Genomic DNA, 6,000 nt, shown 5'->3' on the forward strand with positions numbered 1-6,000 from the left:
TGATCACCAAGACCAACATGGTAAAAGGAGAGAACTGAGCCCCCCACCCTCCCCAGATTATCTTCTGATGGTCATACACACATACCCACACACATACAATAAATAAGTGTAATTTAAAAAATAATTTGAACCAGGTGGTGGTGGTGCATGCCAGCACTTGGGAGGCAAAGGCAGATGGAACTCTGAGTTCAAGGCCACCATAGCACCATAGTCTATAGAGCAAGTTCCAGGACAGTCACAACTACACAGAGAAACCTTGTTTAAAAAAAAAAAAAAGTCATTTCCCAAATTCATTCTAATTAGGATGCATAATTTTCTTAATGATATCACTTTACATAACATCTACCAAAAAGGATCTCTAAGCACTTCCCTATCAGAGTTTCATGAAGATCTGGGGTAATTGTTTGGGGCAGGGGGCAATTGCTTTTTTGAGACAGGGCTTCTCTGTGTAACCCTAGCTATCTTGGAACTCTTTCTGTAGATCAGGCTGGCCTCAAATTCACAAAGATCTGAGTGCTAGAATTTAAAGGTGTGCACCACCATGCTTGGTGAAGATCTGTTCTTTTCTCAGAGTATTTATTTTAGACATAGTAGCCCTGGCTGGTCTGCAACTGGATATGTAGCCAAGGATGACTTTGACTGGGATTACAGTTGTGCTCCACCACAGCTGGTATTATACAATGCTGGGGATAGAACTCAGGTCTTCATGCATGCTGGGCAAACATTCTACCACTCCAGCCCAACCTCTGGGAACTTTGAAATGCTGAAATACCCTTGGGAATCTGCAAGTGGAGCTCCTGGGTGGAAGCGAGTCCGGTAGTGCCGGCCCCAGAAGCACTCTCTTCTTGGCACCCCATCTCCACCCCCATATATTCTCGCCTTGCCCCACTACCCTGAGAAGCCTGCAGGCAAACAGGTTCTGGCTTTGATGCTGCCCTCTGAAAGGGCTCTTAGAGGAATCTGAGAAGTGCCTATGAGTAAGATAAATTATGTTTTATCAGTGAACAGACTTTTCATTTCTTTATATCGATTTTTATGTTTTCACATCTTTAGATATGATTGGCTGGCCCAGGGCGGCATTCCAAGGCACACAAACATCATTAAGGCAAGAGCATGAAAGAGTGTGATATTCTATTGAGGTGGACAGGACAATAGATAAATATTTAATCTGTGGCACGTTTGCTCAGTATGGGAGCCGGTCTGGGGCCACATGACTCCCCAGCTGTTCTGTGACTTCCTGGAAACCTCAACAATAGCCTGTTGCCCACCCTGTGGGTGCCTGCCTTTGGCAAATATTTGCCAGCATTTCTGAATCCAGCTCCTGGAAGCCTTTCCTTCCCGAAGCCACTGAGGCTACCACATCTTCCCTTATTTGTTATGATACTGGAGGGTAGATGCTCTCATTGAATATGGCATTTGGATTAAAGCCAGAAGCCATGAGGTGGCAAGCAATAATCACACACTCAGCTAAGACACGGGAGAGTGTAGACTCCCATCTCTTCCTGCCAAGCTGTCTGATCAATATAATGTATATGGAGGCTTGATGATGCTTAGTTTTCATTGTCAACTTGACAGTCTAGAATCACCTGGAGAAAGGGAAAGGTCTCAATAAGGGATTGTTTAGAGAAGGTTGGCCTGTAGACATGCTGTGGTGTTGTCTTGTGTTCATTGATGTGGGAAGACCCGCTCTGGGAGGCACCATTCCCTGTGCAGGGGATCTTAGACTGTGTAGAAAGGAGAAAGCTAGCTGAGCACTGGTGTGATGCATTCATTGCTCTCTGCTTCCTTACTACTCCTGCCATTACACCAGCTGCTTCATGCTCCTGCTGCTTTAACTGCCCTCCCATGATGGGTGGACTGTACCTGGCACAGTGAGCCAGCGGAACCCCTTTTTCCCTTAAATTGAATTTGTCAGATATGTTGTCACAAAAATAGGAACAGAAACTAAGACAACCTACTGTCCTGCTCAGAACTACATGCTGTCACAGGCATGAAGACATAAGTTCAGTCCCCAGGACCCAAGTTTTAAAAAGGAAAAAAAAAAAAAAGCCAGAGCTAAGGAAGCAGAGGCAGGTAGATCCCAGTCAGCCAAGCCAACTGACCAGTTTTAGACCAGTCTCAAGCAAACAGACAGACAAACAAACAAACGAACAAAACAGGTTAGCTGGGGAAATGGCTCAGCACAAAAGAATGCTTATGCTCAAGCATGTGGATCAAAGTTCAAACCCCCAGAACTTACCTAAAGAGTCGGGTGGGGCCATGCACTCTTGCAACCCCAGTAACCATGGTGGGCAAGAAAGAGACAGGAGGAGGGTACTGGGGCTTGCTGACCTAGCCAAAAATACAGTGAAGTCTAAACTCAGTGAGAGACCTGTTTCAAGGAATAAGATAGAGCAATAATAGGGTAAGGTCCATCCTCTGGCCTCCGTACATACTCATAGGAGCATTTGCGTGTGTGTGTGTGTGTGTGTGTGTGTGTGTGTGTGTGTGTGTGTGTGTGTGTAAGAATGGGGGAAGACGAGGATTGGGCAGGTAGCTCAAGGGCAAGGGAGAGAGCTTCTTCAAGAGATAGGGCTGCTAGCTGGTACATACATTTAATCTCCATTTGGGGAGCAGAGACAAAAGAATCTTTGTGAGTTTGAGGCCAGCCTGATCTACAAAGCATGTTCCAGGACAGCCAGGGATACACAGAGAAACCTTACCTCAATAAAACAAAGACAAAAGAAGAAAGACAATGTTGCCTGCTCTGGCATCAGTGAAGGGACTAGCCAAAGTGAGTCACAGGCCCTCTAGTTCCTCTAGGTCACCAGGGATGGAGAAGAAGGTAAAAGAATACCACAGCTACACACGGAAGGAGACATTGACTAGAAGGGTGATGATCTATCTGCCCAGAGTGATCAACAGTAGCCACTATGGAAAGGCCCTTCCCCTGAGGGTACACCAAGCCTTTGTCAGAGAATCCAGAAACCAAGGTTGATGAGAGTCATGGCCATGCTCACCCTTCACGGAGGACCAGAGCCCTGGGGTTACAGCCTCCCCCACTTCCCCTGGAGCAGGCCTGACTGCCCATTCCAACACCAGTGCTCTGGGTCACCAGCCACACAAAGACCCTCTGACCTCTGCTCCACACAGTGCTGACTGGGACCTGGGAGTTCTTGGCAGGTTCTAGAAGCAGAGGAGCAACCACAATGAAATCCAGAAGCCAGCAGGGATGAATTCTATGCTAAGTCATAAATGCTTAGAATTCTGCAGCTTTTGCCTTCAAAAATCTCTGGCAGCCCAGACAGTAGCTGAGGGTTCTCGGACACATTCATTTTTCTTGCTTTGGGGAAGGCCAGGCACAAGAGGAGAAGCCAGCAGACTGAAGCTCTGGGAAAGGCCTTTGCAAAAGATGCTGTGGCACCTCCCCAAGGATCATGCTCTAGCCTCTTCTCCCCAGTGGTGCCCCCCAACTCCTCTAGGCCTCTGCCAAAGTCAACACACCCTCCCCTAGGAACCCCAAAATGGTGGCTATGCTCCCTATAGGTATTTGTGCTCCCCACAGGTGGCTGTGATCCCAACAGGTATTTCTCTGACTCTACTCACAGATGGCTGTGCTCCTATTAGTGTTCCAGTGATGAGTGCTCCCCATGGATGGTTGTGCTGCCCACAGATGTTCCTGGGACTTATGCTTTACATAGGTTAGCTGTGCTCCCACCAGTATCCCTGTGATGCCTGCTCCTGATAGGTAACTATAGTCCCCACAGGTGTTCCTGTGCCCTGTGCTCCCCACAGATGTTCCTGGGACCTTTGCTCTCCATAGGTGGCTGTATTCCCACAGGTGTTCCTGTGGTGATGTTCCTCACAACTGACTGTACTCCCATGAGTATTTCTGTGGCATGTGCTCTCCACTGGTGGTAGTGCTCCCCACAGATGGCTTTGTATCCCATTAGTCCTGTTCCCCATTAGTGGCTCACTCCCCAGTAATTCTTGCTGACAGCTCCATCTCCCAGCCTGCTGTCCTGGAACCCAGCCTGGCCATTAGGAAAGCAGAGAGGAGGCTTCAGGGACCAGAGCTCAGAGCCATAGCAACAATCCACTCCAGCCCTGCCCCCATACCCAGCTAGCCTCAGGTGGCAAAGCTGATGGATGAAGAGGCAGGTATTAGGAGTTGCTGGCTCTGCTGGCCTCTGTTTTGGGGCCAGTATTAAAATCGCTGGCCTGTTGGACAGCTTCTTAGTCTATAAGCATTCTCCTTAATCTTCATAGCCACTCTGGGAGGAAGACATAGCCCATTATCTCTCTCTCTCTCTCTCTCTCTCTCTCTCTCTCTCTCTCTCTCTCTCTCTCTCTCCTCCCCCTCAATCCCTCTTCCTCTCCTTCCTTTCCTCCTTTTTGACTGCCCTGGGGCTTAAACCTAAAACCTCACATGCTAAGCAAATGCTCTACCACTGAGCTACAGCCCCAGCCCTCATCCACTCCTTACCAATGGCCAATCCTCTCTAGAGGTGGGTGGGTGGATGGGTCGGTAATTGAGTGGCCTGGGGCAGCACCACTTGGCTTTGGCAGAATGAATCCAACACAGGTCTCAGTGAAGGCCCTCTGTGGAGGAGGCATACACATGTACACACGCCCCCTCCTGTGAGCCATTTTTCTTACAGGTCTGTTTCCCATTCATCCTCAAGACAGCCCTGTCAGGCAGTCACTGTAACCCTGATCCACTGAGGATGGAAAGCCAGGATTCAAGCCAAATGTCCAGCTGTCCCTAAGGATGTGCCCAGAAATGTCAGAAACATGTCATAATTGCGTTTTATATACTAGACTCAGAATTGGTGAGACCTAAGACATAGCTAGACAAGGAGGTAGCAGGAACCTTCCAGAATGATTATACTGAAGAAGACATGCATGTAAGCACAGTGGGACTGACACAGTTCACAGCAACCTGTCATTTGGTTATGAATAATTGGAAAAGACAGGTATGACAGCTCCAAACATCAGGACTAAGGAGGAGGCAAGAATGCTAATGCCCCAGATTTGGCAGAACATGCTATGTGGATCACATGCTATCACTCTGGACCCCACAGATATGCCTCATTATTATCCAGACATCTAAAAACAGTATTTAAAGACATGGAAATATTAACTAATTGATCTGACGATAAAACACAGGCATGTGTCAACTCATCGTACTATATCATAAATATGTTACAATGCTTTGAATGGGAATGTCCCCCATCAGCTTACATGTTTGAATACTTGTTCCCCAGTTGGTGGCACTGTCTGAGGAGCTTTAGGAGTTATGCCCTCGATGGAAGAAGTGTATCCCTGGAGGCAGGATTTGAGATTAAAAACCTCCATCACTTCCAATTCACTCTCTCTGCTTCTTGCTTGTAGTAGAGGATTTGAGCTCTCAGCTTCCTGCTCTGGCTGCCTTGCCTGGACTTGCCATAATGGGCCCTTATCCCCTGGAATCATGAGCCCAAATAAACTCTTAAGTAAGTTGCCTCTGTCATGGTGTTGTATCACAGCAACAGAACAGTATCTGACACAAATTGTCTTAGTTTTCTAGTACTGTGACAAACACCATGACCAAAAACATGGAGGAAGGGTTGATTCAGTTTATACTACCAGTTCATAGCCCATCATTGAAGGAAGTCATACCAGGGACCTGAGGCAGAAACCACGAATGAGTAATGCTGCTTACTGCCTTGCTCTCTAGCCTCTGCTCTGACCAGCTTTCTCATACAGCCCAGGACACCTGCATAGTGATGGAACTGTGGACTGGACCCTCCTGTATCAATTAGCAATCAGGAAAAATACCCAGACTGGAGAGATGGCTCAGCAGTTAAGAGTACTGGCTGTCCTTCCAGAGGACCCAGGTTCAATTCCCAGCACCCACATGGTAGCTCACACCTGTCTGTAACTCCAGTTCCAGAGGATCCAACACCCTCACACAAACATACATGCAGACAAAACACCAATGCTTATAAAATAAAAGTAAATAAAATTTTAAAAAAGAAA

The sequence above is a fragment of the Phodopus roborovskii genome, unplaced genomic scaffold, assembly GCF_943737965.1.
Source record: "Phodopus roborovskii unplaced genomic scaffold, PHOROB, whole genome shotgun sequence".
Taxonomy (NCBI): Eukaryota; Metazoa; Chordata; class Mammalia; order Rodentia; family Cricetidae; genus Phodopus; species Phodopus roborovskii.